Genomic DNA, 17,490 nt, shown 5'->3' with positions numbered 1-17,490 from the left:
CAAACAGACATATGATGTCTAAACTTGAAACACCTGATGCTGTATCTGCTGAAGTTGCAATTTTGTCATTTGTTGGCATTACCATAGCATTATTTTGCTGTTACCCTCTAGTTAGCACACTCATAGTTCAGCTTATCCATCTTATTTTTTGACTGCACATGGTTTCAAAAATGCAGGCTATACTTCTTCAAAGAAGGAAACAGACTGCTCTGAGTACAGGCTATGCAAAGAACATGGAAAGTTCCATCCTTCAGTTGAAGTTGCTGTTATTTTCATTTCCTAAAGGCTAACCATGTCTATACAAAAAGCATCTCACAGTTCTTAATTCAATACACTTTGCTCAGATGCCCAGAAATCTACCTGCATTAAAGACTGACCAGACAGGTTGAAAACTATAGTTGTGAAATATCTTAAAATCGGGAGAAAAAAGCAGATAGCCATACTGCTGTTCAGTTATTCTGGTTTCTTGTTCATGGTTCAGTAAGCAAATGACAAATGCAGCTTCACTGCACTGCTCAATTGCGCCAGCAGCTGCAGCTCCTCCTCCCACCAATCCTGACCTCCTTCATCTGAAATAAAAAAAAAAAACCACCTTTAATCCTCAAAGCATGGCCACAAGTCAATCTCAAACTTAGCACACTTTTTAATTTTCTTTTTAATTATCCAGTTGGGAGAATTATACCCTCCTTGCTCAGTGACCTTTCATTCCTTCAAGATAATTTCAAGAAATCTTTCCTGGGAATAATCAGCAAAGTTATACCACTTGCATGGAAAATGTTTCTAGGCATCCAAGCAGTGAGAGGAGAGAGGGCATGATTTTTCACGTGCTTTTGAGCAGGCGGCTTTTACCAGGTTACAAAGTACTCTCTGCTCTGTAGAGCAAGTATTTTCTGGCCTCATACAGGCGACTGCTCCAAGTACAACTTTGACACATCTAACCAAACACCTTCCCAGAAGTCAGTCATCACCATGTTGAGATTTAGAGTCCTCAAGCCCCCACCTATGTGGAGACAAACCTAGAACAACAGAATTCCCTTCTGCTGAACTGGCAGAAGACAATGCAGAAGCTGATTGTTTATTGCTGCAGAAATTTTAATACCAATGACTGCTGACCAAATCTTGGTCCCGTGAGCTTTGGTCTCAAATCATAGCTCGGTTTGCCATAGTCAGAGCCACAGGGATAAATCAAGTCGTTACTGCCATTAATGATTTTTAAGTTATGCCAGCACTACTTACTCTCTGCCCACACACTAAACAACTGTATGCAACCCTGCAATTCATTCCCACATCAATTACTGATGTATTAATTTCACAACAAGCCTGGAAGTGTTTATACAGACAGGCTTGTGTTTAACCAGACCTGCTGGTTAACTTCCCGTACTCATCTTTCAGGCAGATTAGGGTGAAAATGCATACGTGCCCAACAGTCCTGACCCACTTCTTTATAAACATGCATTAGTAGATCACTTGTGGCCTGAGAAGTCAACGTGCCATCACCAGTTCAGTCCTCTTACTCCATAGGGACAATCAGCAGAGAGCAGAGATAAGCAGCACCTTTCGAAAGGCAGCTGGCGCCTAACCTGTATGGCATTTAGCACATTAGCATGGAGAAACTCAAGATGAAACTTAGTAAAATTGCTTGAATATTTTTCTCCATATGTAAGCAGTTAATTAAGAATATACTCAGATATATTCAGCGTGTTAAATATCCCTTCAACAAAAATGCATAAGAACAAAACGTGAATTCTTCTCCAACTGAAATGACAGGAATAGCACATTCCATTTTACAATGTACTGATCGCTCAGGAAAAGCACAAAAAATGCAATATTCTGACAGAGTTCACATTTCTTACAGTAGTATTCATGTCAAGTATTATTTATTGAAAGATTTTTTTCAGCAAGACATGCTTTTTATGAAAAGTATTTTGGTAATATTTAATGTAATATTAATATTTTTTGTGCTTTTTGCTGTCAAAATCTCCCCCACACCCTTTTTTTTTTTTTTTTTTTTTTTTTTTAAAGCAAGCGTACTGTGATGTTAATATTGCACCCTACGGGTTTCTTCTTTGGGGGGCTTTTTTTTTTTTTTTCCCCAGATATCTGCATAGCACTACTTTAAAAAAAATCACAAGTATTCACAATTTTTCACAATTATTAATTGGCGTCACTTATAATGCAAGAAGTTTTTGCTGCTACTATTTGGAATAATATAATTTAGTCATACATTTTGCCCTCAAACAAAATTTTCCATTTGAATAATTAAGAGGAGAAAAGACCAATACAGATAGAGTCTCCTTTGAAGATACCCACATGCTGTGCTCTCTCCATAATAAACCTATTACCTGCCGTTCAACAACACATTATCTGTCACAACAGCCTCCAGAACAAAAACACTAATTAGACGTTGATCTTAACACACTCAGTGTACTGTCCTGTAGTCTACGATTCAGCAGGTTTAGGAAGCAAGAACGGTAAACAGAAGTGAGATTTAAAACTGAGCTAACACTAATGGTAAAATCTTTACCAAAACAGAACAGCCAAGAAAAGGCAAGGCCAGATATTCTTTGGTTTTAGGTTCATTTATACTAAAAAAATTAATAGAAGGCTTAATTGATAGTTTTGCTTGATTCAGTTTTGCCTTATTAGGCATCTTCATGAAAAGCATTACATTTTTTTTTGATCCCTCCCAAAGAGGAAGGCTCATTAGCAATGGATGTTTACAAGGCCCCTGGGCTGAAGATTATCAGAGTTCTTCCCCTTCTGCAGAAGGAGCTCTTCAGATCTATGTTTTTATGAGAAGGATCACACAGCATCTCAGAAAGAGCTCAGGTTACCACCCTCTTCTCCCCATACAGATGGGCAATGGAAACCACAGCTTGCTGCAAAGCCCAACCCCAAGTTCATAGACCCTGGTCTGCTTCAAGTGGAGGGGCCAGGCAACACGAGATTATTACTTACACCAAGCCAGATTTTTGCTGATTCCTATGCTCGGAAATTAATACACTGCAAATTGAACGGTTCTCACTCATTTTTCACTTTCTAGCTAGAACAGATAAATAGATATACTATCTTACTACAACAGAAACAGACCACTTGGCTATTAAAAAGAAAAATAATTATCCCACTAAACTATTTTTTTTGCTTTTGTTTTAAAAGGCATCTACAGGCAAGTTAAAATAAACTACATATAACCAACAAGTGTCTAACTGTCTGAATACACCAGAGGACAGTCCTGTAAAATTATACTGAGAACTGTTATGCGCAGCATAAACTCATGGTATGCCACATGTTTTTTTCTGTCAGTCTGAATCCCAATTACTCCTTTAGTTTAAGCATGCACGCAATAAAACACTTAACAGGAAAATGTGCCCTTTAGGCCTTTATCAAAAACTGTTACAATACAACCGACCAAATGCTTCTTGAATTAGAAACATTTACCTCAACTTTCAAAAACATTTCATTTTCAATACAAAAATGAAAAAAATGCTGTAACTTTTGAAACAGCTTGTATTTCAGAATATACCAAAGACAATATTTCTCATCAGCAGCAAAAGAAAGGTTGTGTTTTCTTAGCTCAGGTGTGGCAAGTCTCTGAATAAAGGAAACTCCCCACAAAGCAGGAGTAATACACACAGCAAAAACTGTAGAACTCAAGATTTTTCCTGCCACAAACACTCCACTGAAAGTTAAATCTTATTACAATAAAGCCAAATAAACACCATCAACTCTGGGGCATTTTAGTTTTATTTAGCACACACAGTAAGAGGCTGCTAGCTTTGTGGTGCAGCATTTTATATCCATTCCAAGTTTGTAAACCAAGTGCAAGTCATGACATGGAGTCACATTACCATTTTTCTTAAATAATCTGTACGACCTTGAATACCAGTGAGAATACATAAATAGGCACCTTTTTTTCCACAAGCACAACAAAACAGAGTACTGTATTACATGCTGAAATGCAAGATGATACAGGTAAGTAATAAAAGGAGCAGGGCCAGAAAACAAGCCTGTAAAATCACTATTTTTTGTGCTAGAAAACCACAAGCATCATACAGATGTGCTTCACAGGAGAGTCAAGCAGTCAGATTTGCAGCATTTTCCTCCTACTGTTATTACTGGATCACCAGTGGCTTTCAGAGCACTGAAAGATGGGTAAGTTCTATAACAACACTTTAACCACCTCATCATATAAACACAGCAAAGAGCACACTCAGTAGACTGAGCATTTCAGGTGCCTTTCTCTTAAAGTTTCCAAACTGTCCTTTATTCTCTTAACTTTTATAATCTTACAAGCACATGAATAGCCAGCATAACACTAGAACAGGGCTTATTGCCCCAGGCTGCTGTTTCATGGCCATGCAACAAATAAGAGTAAACCTAATTAAAATGCCTACTTTAGAGCCCAAACTTACTCAAGGCATCTACACACGACGTTAATGCTTAGGAATGCAAGTGCACACAAACTTCCTGAAGTTGCTTTTTTACTTCTCTGCTATGACAGCATTCCTGTCTACAATGCATTCTCAAAATGCTTCAGCCAACTGTTCAAATGGCTGCAATAATTTGATTTAAAAATAAAATCAGACAACAAACATGGGGGACATGCAGCCATTTGAAATCAATCGCATGAGTCATTAGATTTCAAAACAGTCAAATGCAGAGCCATGGTGAGTCAATCTCTCCTTCACCATTTATACTAATTTGAGTCCATTCTTCAAGCAATTTCAATCAAAAGCAAGCATAATAGAAACAATGCTAAATTAACAGTCCCCTTAGTCACAAAGGAATAACAGGCAAACACCAGTTAAATCCACACATTATTATTATATACAAGTATGCACACATACACACACATAAAATGAATTCCAGTATTGCCTTCATACTGCACAGCCTAAAAGTTCAAAAATACTTACAGGTACCATGCTGCTACTTACAGCTCCTCAGACACAATTACAACTGGACTAATCTGCTCCCATCTGCTCCTAAAAATACAACTATCAGACAGAGCTCGTCTTCTCTGGCATTTTGCTGACGCAAGTACAAGACGAAAACATCACTCATTCAGAGTAGAAAGATATACTGGTCTCCATAATACACAAGATAAAAATCAACTGTATCATCATGTTAAGGTGCACGCGACAGTCTTTCCAGTGCAATACATGGCAATTTTCTCACATAATTAATGATGTAGATTTTAGCAGAAGAGAAAACAAACAAAACCAAACAAAAACAACCTCTGGTTGCCTGAATGTGGTAAAAAGAAATTCAAGAAGCTCCCTTTCAACTCAATAGGACAGCTTTTTTCTTCTTTGAAGCGTAAGAGAGAGGAAATTTTTTTTCCCCTCCTGGCCTCCATAACTTCCACTTTACTATTCTTGCCTGAAAACTGAGACACAAGGAGATTCAGACCATTGGATTTGTAATTATAAATCTGTGCAATGTTAGTTTAACACTAACTCAAACCCTGCCATTCCTCCACAAATGATACAATTAAGGAGGGAGATAGGAAGAAATGGTATTTCAATACTCTCTTGCTGCACAAGAGAATATTGGAGACAACCAAACTTGTGTTTTGGGTCATCCTTCCCCAAACCCAGAGTTTTCAAACTCTGTTCAGCCCAATACTGCACTGGGGCCACAGGCCCAGGCTGCACAGAGCGGTGAGAATTTTTTTTTTTTTTTTTTTTTTTTTTTTTTTAAGAAATTCACACCTAGATTCATTTCTAATAGAAGAACATGCAAATAACTGACATTTCCTTCCCAATACCTGAAAATGGCTGACTATCAGGCTTTTCTTTTTACAATAAACATTGTCATAAGACCAATAATAACAAACGGAAATATTTAGTTGCAATATGCTAATAAGAAAATATGCTCCCCAGTACTCACAGAAGTATTATGTGCAGTATCACGAAGTTAGCACAATGTCTTAATGCACCTCACCCCTGGGAATGGCTAGGGAACACGGCAAATAGCTTTCATTTTAAATGATTTATTTTATTCCTGTCTTACACTCCATCATGCTGCACATCTCTTTACTCATCTTGGCTGTCAATATTTTCTTCCTGCAGCTTTTAAGTAAAATAAAACACTGTAACTGCTGTCAGACCATTTCATGACCAGTAAGGCTTCAGAATAAGAGTACTTGATACAAATAAATTTTTCAGCAATGCATAAACTATCATCTTCAACGGAAGGAAAAAAACATTTTGCACAGCCCTTTGCATTTTCTTTTCCTACTATAAGGATAAATGTCTAAGGAAGTGTTTGAAAGTAAGATAAATCCATTGAAGGAATAGCTCCAGAGAATCTTTTTGGTCTTGTGTTTTCTCACCGTTTTTCTTATGTCGTTCACACAAAAATACCAGAATAGCTACAGCAGAATAAATTCTTCCAAAATCACCTTGCATAGGACACTGCAATGAACTGGAATAGCTCACAAGGATGTGCCAGTTTACTTCCCCTGTACACACAAGGATCAGACAAGGTTAACTACAGTTCAGATTAGGTCACTGGAGAAGTTTACCAGCCACTTTGTCAGGAGTCCATACTAAAGATGAGTGAAGTTGCCACCATTTATCTTTGAACAACCTACACAACACCCAAAACCACACTCCACAGCACAGTAAGAGTCCTTTCTATTGAGGAAGTTGACAGTTTTGGCTATATTAGGGAAGAAAGGAGAAAAGAAAAAAAAAAAAAAACATACAGAGAATCTCAAAGAACAAAAACCCCAAGAGTTTTTATTTTAAAACGTTGAAATAGTATCTGCATACAAATGCAGCATCTTCTACAGAGTCTCTGAAACACATACGGGGAAAACACAGTCATATCACTGCCTGTTAGGATTGGTTTCCCTCCTTACCCTCCCACCCCAAACACTGCCAGTACCTTAAACTTCCCCTTGAAGAAAAGCCTCCAGATTAGCGATACCAACAAAGATACAACTTTTATTTCTCTACTGGAATTTAACCCCCTGTTAGCTTCAAAAAGAAAACAAATTCTCATATTATCAGTCTTAAAAATAAATAAAAACCAGACAGTATGGAACAGGTAAAAATTCTCCATGCACATCTGGCTTCAACATAAAAGTAGGCTTCTCTGGGCTAACCCAAAAAAGCTTCTCAGCCTCACTGCCTCAGTGTCCATCTGTCCAGTGGTACCAGCAGCACCACAGGGTCATGGCACAGCTGGCAATACGCAGCCTGTGACAGATGAAGGCTGCTTAAATTGGCACTGTCACCAGAGGAAGCATTCATTAACCTGCAGCTCAAATTATTCTATTTGAAAGATGCTTTTCCTTTAGATTTGTTTCCATACTGAAGATGCAGAACAGACATTCACAGAGACTAATTTCCATCTAGCTCTTTACATCTAACTCAACATGAGTGCCTGATGCCTTGAGAAAACATGCACTGAATTTAAGCCTAGTTAGAAGTAGGGTTTAGAGACAAGTGACACATTGGGATGGATTTTAAACCATACAAATTTGGTCCCTTAAGGAACAGCAGGAACCCAACCTGCCCGAGAGAATTGAAGCCCTTAGCCCCTTCCTTTATCCCCAAGGCTCTGACAAGACATTTTCAACTCCATTGTGCATCTTTCCTGAAGCCAAAGGCTTGTTTAAATCCATGATAAAAATCTCAGGGCTTGTTTAACCTCATTGCCAGCCCAAGGTTGAATTTCTTCCAGTGCAGCTCTAGGTTAATACTGCTCTAATTTCAAGTTATCTGGATCATGACTTAAAGCTAGGAGTAGGGTTGCAAGAGCTCATCAACTACTAATCCAATTGTTCTACATTTCTCAAGGATTATTTTCCAGTTTACTAATCTGAGCTACTTGCTGCAATAATCCTTTACCTATAATGAAATCACCAGGCAGATCAAGGTGCGCAGCCTAAGTCTCACTCTGGCAAAGTGCAGCACATCAGCAGCTAATTGCTCAAGTATTTGTTCTGCTTCTCCGCTAGGTTTTACAGCTTGCATCAAACTCCACGTGCCAGTAAAACCAGTATCCAAACCACCTTATTTTCTAAGCTTAAACTGGGTAATTTAAAGCACGCTTAAGAATGGCAACGCCATGCTGCAATCTCAGAAGAGAGGATATACACGCATATTAAACTCCCCATGAAAACAGCATTTTGTATTTTTATTTTAGCTGGTCAAGTTCAACACCAAGCCTAGTATTATTTACCTGGCACTGAACTCATACTAACAGGTATGAGCAAGCAATAAGATGGTAATAATTATCATATAAGGTCTTTACCTTGTCTTAAATACATCTGGGGATTTCTCTTTCCTGCCAGAATTTTCTATGGGCTCTGATGGAAGCTCTCAGCCAGGATCAGCCCCACGTCATCACTCACCTACAGGGCAGTCTGGGATATGTGAAGAGCAGACCCCAAGCTGTGTTAAGTATCTGTCTTCTGAATCTACAAAATGACAACGATGGCTTCAAAATGAAGGGATGAGAATGAAAGTGTATATGAGTCTCTGCCTACATGTTCATATTTCGAGAAAAAGCAAAACCTGCCAGCGACAGAAATGCATGATGCAGATATTTATGAATTATCAGTTAATTAATGAAACCTAATCAGAGGCTTTCAACAAGCTTTGTTTGGGCATTTTTCTGTATTGCCTACATCACTTGGTTCTACCGAAAACATACCTTAAGACAAAAGAAGACTGCACGACGCTGAACAGGGCTCACAAGTCAAAAGCAACAAATAGAAATACATACTGCCAGGATCCACACAGGGAAAAAATAAAAAGAAAATAAAAAGAAAACCAAACACACACAGCCACACAGCCCCCAAATAAATTAAAAGAATAATAAAAATGAAATTTAAAAAAAAAAAAAAAAAAAAACCTCACAGCATATCACGAGAATGGGATCAGACAAGAAAGAGAGAGCCCACCCCTTCAGGATCAGGGGAGAATTAACCTGCATTTCGTTACCCCGTTTACAAGCCGCCGGCTCTACCACACGTTATGTTTTAAAAAGAAAAAAACATAACACATGCGACGACCGCCGCGGAACGGCGAAGGCAGCCCCGAGCCCCGGCCCTGCGCCCCCCCGGCGGGCAGGTGGCTCCCGCCGCAGGTGCCCACCTCAGGCGCTCGCCGCCCAGGCCGGGCCACCAGGTAGCGGCCCCCGGCCCCGGCCCCGCACTGGGGCTGGAGGCTGGGAACGCCGCCAGGCAGAATCTGGAGGGGCTGAAGGCAGAAAAGGAAGGACGGAGGAGAGGGGGCGCGGATGGCACGGGAGGGGCAGAAGCTGCCAGGCCAAGGTGAACCGCAGCCCGGCAACATGGTGGAGGCTGCCGGGAAGCCCCTCGTCGGCAGGAGGAAAGAGGCGAGCCTCGGCAGGGCGGCGGGAGAGGATGCGAGGGGATGTTACGGCAGCCCTCCGGCAGGCGACCGGGATGGAGGTGACAGCGGCCGGCAGACGACAGCGCTGACCCCGGCGCGGCTGAGGGGAAGGCGCCATGGGGGAGGCGCCCGCGGGGCTGCTTCCCCGGGGCGGCCGGCAGCGCCTCGCCCGCGGGGGCAAGAGGAGGAGGAGGACGACGAGCTCACCTGCCATAGCTGACGCCAATGGCGCTGACGGCTGCAGCGGCGGCTCCGCCGGGCTCCGCTCCGCTCGGTCGGCAGCGGCGAGTGCGGCGGGGCCGGGGCCGCCCCGACAGGCAGAGCACGGGGCGGGCCGGGCCCCGCTCCGCCCCCGACAAGATGGCGCCCGGCGCTGCTTCGCTTTCCTCCCCTGAGGGCCCAGCTGCCGGGGCGGCCCCGGGGCGGCGGGGCAGCGGCCGGCATGAGGGAGCCGGGCCGCGCCATGAGGTGGGCTCCCGACCCCTCAACGAGGCGAGACGGGGCTCGGCTCGGCTCCCCGGGGCGCATCGGTAGGGCGGGGGAGGTGGGGGGGGGGGTCTCTCCCGAGCGCCAAAGAAAATGGCGCTCGCGTGGTGTCGGTGCGGGCTCCAGTCAGCCCTGGCCTTTGGGGTGAGGGGAGGGATTAATTTAAATGAAATAATAATTATAATATTCCAGCTTTTATAACAGGAGAATGAAGAGAAGGCAGCCAAGGGAGTGGAGACCCCCAAAATAAGATGCCTCCGCTACACACACACGCATCTGTCTTTTCAGAATTTTCAGCCTGGGGAGAGATGGGACACATCAGACATGCAGCAGATTGAAACCCAGTGCAGAGAGCTGGGTGTTTAAGGCCCACGCAATACACCTGCTGCTTCAGTACCCCGCATCAGAAGAGATGGATGCTTCCTCTCAGAACCCCTTGGCAAAAATTGAAATTCCTAATTGATTTTGATAACGGTAACTTGCTTTAATGTGGCTTTTGCCCTTTCAAGTATGTGCAGTTCTCAGATGTGTTGAGATCAAACTGACTCACCTATCCTGTTGCCTCTTGCTGTCTTTCTGGGAAGCAACAGCCCAGCCACCGCCTCCGATAATTCCTACTTTTTCTCCTACAACAAAATTATGCTTCAGACGGCAGAGTGCAAATCTACCGTAGGTGTCCTTGAGATAATATTGACTGATGTTGAGCTTTCTCCATAACCAGCCCAATTTGTTATTTGATTAAGGTGGCTCATAGCTGTAACAGAAACCCAAATCGATAGGAAGGCCTCTGCTCCCCAGACCAGTGACACTAATTGTAATCCATTGCATCATTTCACCCAGACCTGCAGTTCTTTGTTGATCTTTCAGGTCTTTGCCTTAATAGTTGCTGTTTGCAGAGTTCAGCTGCTCAGAGTGTTTACTGAGTATTTGCTCACCAGCTGTCTGACCCCTTCCATCCACTGCCCATATAAAGAGGGTTTCATTGGATCCTACTAAAACCTAGGAGCTTATTTTAAGACCATAGATTCTGCAAGGCCTCTGGAGTGTTTGTGCTTCTTATACTTGTGCATCGGTCCTCTCCTTGTTAAGCTTCTAAAAGGCTTTCAAAGGAACCATATGGAAAACTATATTGGACACAGTCTCAATGCACCTTTCCTGCTGTATATGCTCTTGATTATGGATATCGATCCCTTAGCATTACTTAGTGCCTGGCTTTAACCCAAACTTATAACGTATATTTAATATAGCTTTTAAATGTTAATAGCCTTTGTTTGTTAGGGCAGAGGAGCTTGCAGCTGTGATATAAGGGACATTTTAGTAATGCAAGATTGATTGAGATTGCAGCAGTTTCACTCTTGACAGAAGTTTATACTAGAAGATGGATTGTATGTATCCAGTGATTCAGTCTCCCTCTGAGGACTTCTTGTGTTCAGAAATCATTGGCAGAGCCACAGCTCTATAGTTTTTTAATCTGGATTCACAAATAAATGTTCTAATTTTGCCAACCTGGCACCCCTCAGTTGAAGATGGCAGAGTGAAATATAGGTAAACTGGCAAGAGATGAGCAAGTGGCAAGTTCACATACACATACGAGTTAGGCAAATTTAACAGATAAACAGACCTCATGGTCACACTAATTCCAAGGACAAGCAAGGGAAAGATGGTAAAGGTGAATTTAGTGTTCAAAAAAAACAGAGTTTGACACATTTAGACCCCCTGGAACCATGGGTTCAAACCTAGCAAAGCATTTTCAGGCTTTTGTTCCTATGAAATAGACAAATTACGTTCCAGGTGGCTTTGTGTGTTGTCAAATATCAGAAAATAGCCAGTTGGTCAGGGACCCAGAGCCTGCTTTATGTGGTCACACTGTACTGCTGCAGAGGTATAAATTATTTTGCAGGGATTAATAGCATATATAATTTTTTGTTACAAAAATAGTCTTTATAAACAGTCACTTTCTACCTGAATGATTCACAGGACCATAAGAGGTTGGAAGAATCAGAAATACAGGATATGCATATGCCTGTCCTTCATAACAACTGTGGGTTTAGAGGCTATCAAGGAAAATTAGTAACCATTAATCATTTAGTATGCAGACCTTTGACACCTTAAAGAAAAAGCCTTCCCTTTGTAGTTCTCCTTTATGTACTACACCTAATCTAGGAGATTATTTGAAGGGGTGAGAGGTAAGGTCCTCAGAGCTCACTCGGATTTACCTGAACAGGTGAGGTGTTGCTGCATCTAGACAGCTAGTCGCCATAGAATGCTTATGCTTGTTGTCCCAATTCAACCAGTTTAAAATACCTGTCTGTCTAAAATACATCTCCAGAATCCCTCCCTAACTGGCCTAAACCTTGTAAGTACTCCTAAGATGCTGAGTTTCCTCGGCTAAGACTAACAGTCCTGGAATCCCAGTTCTTCCCTCTGTGCTAATCAGTCATTATGCTTGCTTTCATAACGCAGGATAAATATTATAGTATTAATGTAATCACAGTAGTAATGATTAGAGAGTACATGAGCAAATTGTTTTTTTTTTTGTTTTTTTTTTTTGTGGTATTTGCCAGCTTGAATCACTGGAACATCTTGACGACAGCATGCAAGTAGGGACTTGATTTTGTGGTGAGGTTGTGCCCATGTGAAACTGGAAGTCTGCATAAGGAGAAACAGATGTGGGACAGTCGAGCCTGTAGGTTGAGCTGTGTGTCCTTCTCTATAGCCAGAGAACACAATATTACTGCAATAGTCTGAGGTAACCTTTAATGAGTATGTTCCCCAAGCATGCCCATTTTATTTTCTTTGTTTCTTCATGGCTCTGTAAAAATAAAATGGTAAGGACAGGACTACAGGTCAGGGTTTTCTTGATATGCAACACGTGCGTTACTGGCATAAATTTAAATGCTGAAATCTTTTTGGCTGTCATCTCCTCTGTTTACTCAAAATTCCCAGTTTAAACTGAAATGTCACCTCAATTTGGGCATGTGTCATTGATCTGAGTACAGGATCTCCAAAAAGACCAAAGCACAACTTCACATCCAGTTATATCCAGAGATGATTGTTTTGGGTCTGGGATCTGTGGCCCATTTCCAATTCCCTATCTAGTTTTATGCTGTCAAAAAAAAAAAAAAAAGTGATTTGCCTCGATCACCTTAACAATATTCAATGTAGATCCCACAGGAGGAATTCAGGAGTTTTTAACAACCCAGCATGGAACATCTATATCAATAATAGGAATGCCTTTTACTTGATTACACGAAGTAAAAATGAACCCCCTGGTATTTTCATGGCTGCCTAAGAGGAGAAAGGAGAAAGTGGTCTAGGAAAGGTAGTTTGTTACTCACAAGCAGTGATATTTTTGCTTTTTCCTCTGAAATACGGAGTTAGGGGAAGAGAGTACTGAACTGGGCGGACCCTGGGTCTATAAGGTAAAGAAGGGAAGAATGAACAACCCTTCTTGAAAATGCTGTCTACCACCACCTAGCGGAAAATACCACTACACCTTCATATATTTATGGCTGATCTTGTGGACAGTTGTGACTTAATTGCTGTGTGTTTCCCCCATAGTGCTATATGTAATTAGAGTTAGCATAAAATTATTTCTTTTGAGGAAGTATTTTAAAAACTGAACAACATACTTCCTGATCTGCCATCAGAGCTAAATCCTTAGTTTTGTCATCTGCAAAATGGAGACAGTAAGACCCAGGAAGAGTTTTATGAGGTTTAATTAGTGCAGAGTGCTTTTAGGTCTTTTGGTCCAAGGATCGCAGACTACTTTGGTCCAAGTACTCAAATTACTGAGGCTTCAGTCAGTGATCCAAGAGGAAGATGTACTGCTGTGCTTGCTATATAGAAAGATAAATAGCACGAGTTGCAAAGTTGCAGTTGCCAGAATTCACGTAATAAATCAACAGGGGGAGAGAAGAAAAAGCCTGCATAGTTGCAAAATTGTTGGATCCATACTGTTCACATCGAGATGTTTTTGCCTCTGGTAACTTTTGGAGAGAGACCTTCCTTCGCCTTTGTGTATGCAAAATATTTTGTAAATGGAGACCAGATTCTGGCAGCCAGTGGGGTACAAACAACCAAGAAATCCTCCTGTGCTATTTGCAATAGGGCTGATTAGACCATCATGGCCAAATAATATTCATTGAAATGTTGTCACTGAATGTGGGGAAGTGCAATAGGGAACACGCAGTAACACTGACTCAACTGGACAGCTTCAGATGAGAAGCCAGTTTTCCTGATGCTATTACGTCTGGCACCTCAGGGGCTGCACCAAATAGTTAACGTTTAACATGCTGACTCTGGTGTAAGGCCTGTATTTAGCAGAGGATGGAGGAGATAGGTTTAGCTACATCTCAGAGTTCATTCCCAGTCCTCTTTTCACAAGCAACTAGCCAAGGGAGAGTCTTTATATATTGGGAAGAATGGTAGCAGGAGCGGGCCAGGAAAGCAGCATGCATTTATCCTCCCTGTTCTCATGTTTCTGCCAAGTTTTAGCTGCCAATACTGCTGAATTGCTGGAGCCTTATCTCCTGGCCCTGAGATATTGTGGCAACAAAAGAAGGACTGCAAGAAGCCCATGGCTGACAGCTCCTGACATATTTGCTTTGCTGGTGCACATTCACACTGGCGTTTTGCTTGCAGCTACCCATCAGATGAAGTCTATGTCATTTGGAGAGATGGTGCCTAGGCAGGAGACAAGATGAGTTTTGCCATCTTACATCAATTTCTTGAGTGACTGTTGTTCAAATCTGCAGCAGTAAATGGCAGCTTCAGTTGACAAATGTGTATGGGCAGGATCAGGCCAAAAAGTGACTTATTTCCACTTTGTTTCCAAAAGGGTATGGACATGGTGCTCTGTGAAAATCATTTGCAAGTCCATAAGAGGAGTTTTGCAACACAGAACAAAATAGGTTTCATTTGAGGCACTGTAACAGGTTGCCCAGAGAAGTTGTCAATGCCCCATCCCTGGAGGTGTTTGAGGCTAGGTTAGATGAGGCCCTGGGCAACCTGATCTAGTGGGCAGCATCCCTGCCTATGGCAGAGGGTTGGAACTAGATATCTTTGAGGTCCCTTCCAACCCAAGCCATTCTATGATTCATTAAGCCACCTCCACTTTGGGGTTCAAATGAAGGTCCTTTACTTTGCAAAGAACAGAAAGCAGCACTTGTGTGGTTGCTTACTTGTATCTCAGCAGAGAAGTCACAGCAGAGAGAGAATCCCTGTTTTAACTTTTTCATTACCTGAAAATTGCAAACAGTTTTGAAAGAACATCCACAGTGTGTTCAGAGGAAGGATGGTCTTGGGTGTTGTAATTGCTTTTATCCTCTATATGCCCATGACTCATTTAGTTCATCACATGAATGTATGGTTACAAAAACACAGCAATGTCAGAAATGGTAAAAAAATGATTATTGCAAAATCTAGCGAGTAGCAAAACACAACATAAATGACTGTGGTGCTGAGTCAAAGAGGGAAACAGACAGTACCACAACAAGCCCTCTAAAAGCTTCTGAAATTGGAGTCACGCTGGGTAGATACTTTGTGGGAATCGTCACTCACTTGGCTAGAAAAAGAAGAACTCCCTGAGGCAGGAGGGAGAACTGGGCCCAAACCAAAGCACAATGGGCAAACTAAGAGCTGGAAATTTTCTGTGGCAATACTCTTCAGTTCCTTCTTTCCCTGACAGCTGAACTAACACTTGTCACAGGAGTGCAAATGAGGCAGTTATAGCAAACCTGGATGCCACAGGGCTGGACAGGCACACTATTTATATTCCCTGCTGACAGAGCTTTCCCACTGTGCCACTGCACACATGTTAAGGTAGAGTCCATGCCATGAAGGGCTTACGGTCGGTCCTTTTACAAAAATAGCAAAAAAGAAAGACAAGCAACCCCTTTTATGATGAGAACCAAGACTCAGAGAGATGAAAGGATGCAAAGGAAATCCACAGCAGAGCCTGGAACAATGAACTCCAACTTCCCCCCAGCAAATTGCCCTTCCTTTAGTTAACTCCTTCCTGCCTGAAGTCCTACCTCTCCATTACTCTTAAGTAGTGCCAGACTGATACAGTGTCATTGAAGGGGAGATTTTGCAAGTTCTGGGCTGTCCTCCCACTGTTAAATTATTTTCCCTACAGCAGATGTGGGAGAAGGGATGTGCACCCAGCCTATACACCCTCCTATTTCAATGCTTCCCATCCTGTTGTAGGAAGGATGGGGAGCATTGGACCAGGACAGCATCCTGGTGTGCTGACCCTGCTGAAGGGATGTTAAATTCCCTGGAGAGGAGCAGGCTGTCAGCTTCAAACATACAGTGTCTCAGACTGCCGTGGATCTGAGTCAAAGACAGTCAGTCTCCTTTGTTTCATGTGGAGGGTTAAAACACAAGGAGGCTGTTGAACAAGTTGAACTCTGCAGTATCTTCTCAGCAACTTGAAATGTGGTTGCACAACAGAGAAACTTCTACAAATACTTTTTTTTTTTTTAATTATTTGTAGTTGGAGACCATCCGCTGGCCTACTTTTAGACATACATTTGAACTGGCCACATTACAATCCTGCCACTGTTCTTATGCAGAAAAAATACACTTGACCTGCATAACCAAATACAGGGAAAATAAGATACTTGTCTGGAAAAGAACCACCCAAAATAGTGCTGAAGAAGTCATGCTGCTACATGCACTGTTAGTATTGAGAGGCGAGAAAAATGAATATTGAAGGATCTGGTAGAATTCTTCTAATGGTGTTAATGAAAATTAACTGGTAGAAAATGATACGGTGATACTAATTAGTATTTGTATGTTTAAGGACCTGAAAACTTTCACTTTTACACTGAATACACATGTAAGAGTAAGAAATAATCCTTGCTGAGGTGAGACTGAGTAAGGAGTGAGTTGGGCAGGCTAGAAATCTCATGTCCAAATGTCTTACACAGTCTATTATCTAATTGACCCCTCTCCCTAATTGACATTAATTGGTGTCAGCAAAGAATTTGGCCCAGCATTTCATGTCAGCTTTCTGCAAGATTTTCTAAACCCTGACTTCCTTTGCTGAATATAGCTTTTAGCTCATAAGCTGATGCTGTTCTGTGTGTGAAAACTCCCCTGGTAGCTGGCTTTTCGTTGATTGTGCGCCAGAACCAGAGGGACTGTGTGCCAGAGGTCCGTCTGTCGGCTCCACAAGGTGCTGTGTGTAGGGAAGTGCATTTGAAGTGCTTCTACACAAACACATGCAGTATGAGGAGTAAAATGGATGAGCTAGAAGTCTTGGCCCAGTCCCATAGCTAGGACATCATCAGCATAAGTGAAACCTGGTGGGATGAGTCCTGTGGCTGGTGTGCTGCAATAGATGGTTACAGGCTCTTCAGGAGGACAGGCAAGGTGGTGGGGTGGCCATGTATGTGAAGCATGGGCTGGACTGTGTGGAACTTCAGGTTGGGGGTGGCAAAGTTGAGAGCCTCTGGGTAAGGATTAAGGGACGAACAAATAAAGGGGATGTCGTTGTGGGAATCTATTACAGACCACCTGGCCAGGACGACAATGCCGATGAATTATTTGCAGAACTAAGAGATGCCTTGAGATCAACTCCCCTTGTCCTTATGGGAGATTTCAACTTGCCAGACGTCAACTGGGA

General features: G+C 42.1%; 1 protein-coding gene and 1 long non-coding RNA gene across 7 annotated transcripts in view; one reads left to right on the top strand and one right to left on the bottom strand.

Moving 5' to 3' along the window:
* SLC23A2 (solute carrier family 23 member 2) overlaps window positions 1–9,694 on the bottom strand; it is a 58,163-nt gene extending 48,469 nt beyond the window's left edge. The window contains exons 1-2 of one of the 2 annotated variants that reach the window (XM_084499312.1): window positions 9,579–9,691; window positions 444–569 (exon numbers count right to left, since the gene is read on the bottom strand). The gene's annotated coding sequence lies outside the window, so the exon portion shown is untranslated. Of the gene's footprint in view, window positions 1–443; window positions 570–9,578 lie in introns of both variants that reach the window. The other variant, XM_084499311.1, reaches the window with a different exon arrangement.
* Window positions 9,695–15,222, top strand: LOC311424313. Of its 5 annotated transcripts, none has more exons than XR_014686049.1 (3): window positions 9,695–9,839; window positions 10,146–10,331; window positions 12,422–15,222. It is a non-coding gene; the product is annotated as an uncharacterized lncRNA (long non-coding RNA). The 5 variants fall into 5 exon arrangements; XR_014686050.1 differs by having other exon boundaries at window positions 9,702–9,839; window positions 10,050–10,331; XR_014686051.1 differs by having other exon boundaries at window positions 9,728–9,839; window positions 10,062–10,331.
* The last annotated feature ends 2,268 nt before the right edge of the window (window positions 15,223–17,490 follow it).

The sequence above is a fragment of the Aythya ferina genome (assembly GCF_964211825.1).
Source record: "Aythya ferina genome assembly, chromosome: 27".
In the NCBI taxonomy this organism is placed as follows: Eukaryota; Metazoa; Chordata; class Aves; order Anseriformes; family Anatidae; genus Aythya; species Aythya ferina.
The sequence above is the reverse complement of the archived record's forward strand: the minus strand, read 5'-3'. Positions and strand labels throughout refer to the sequence as shown.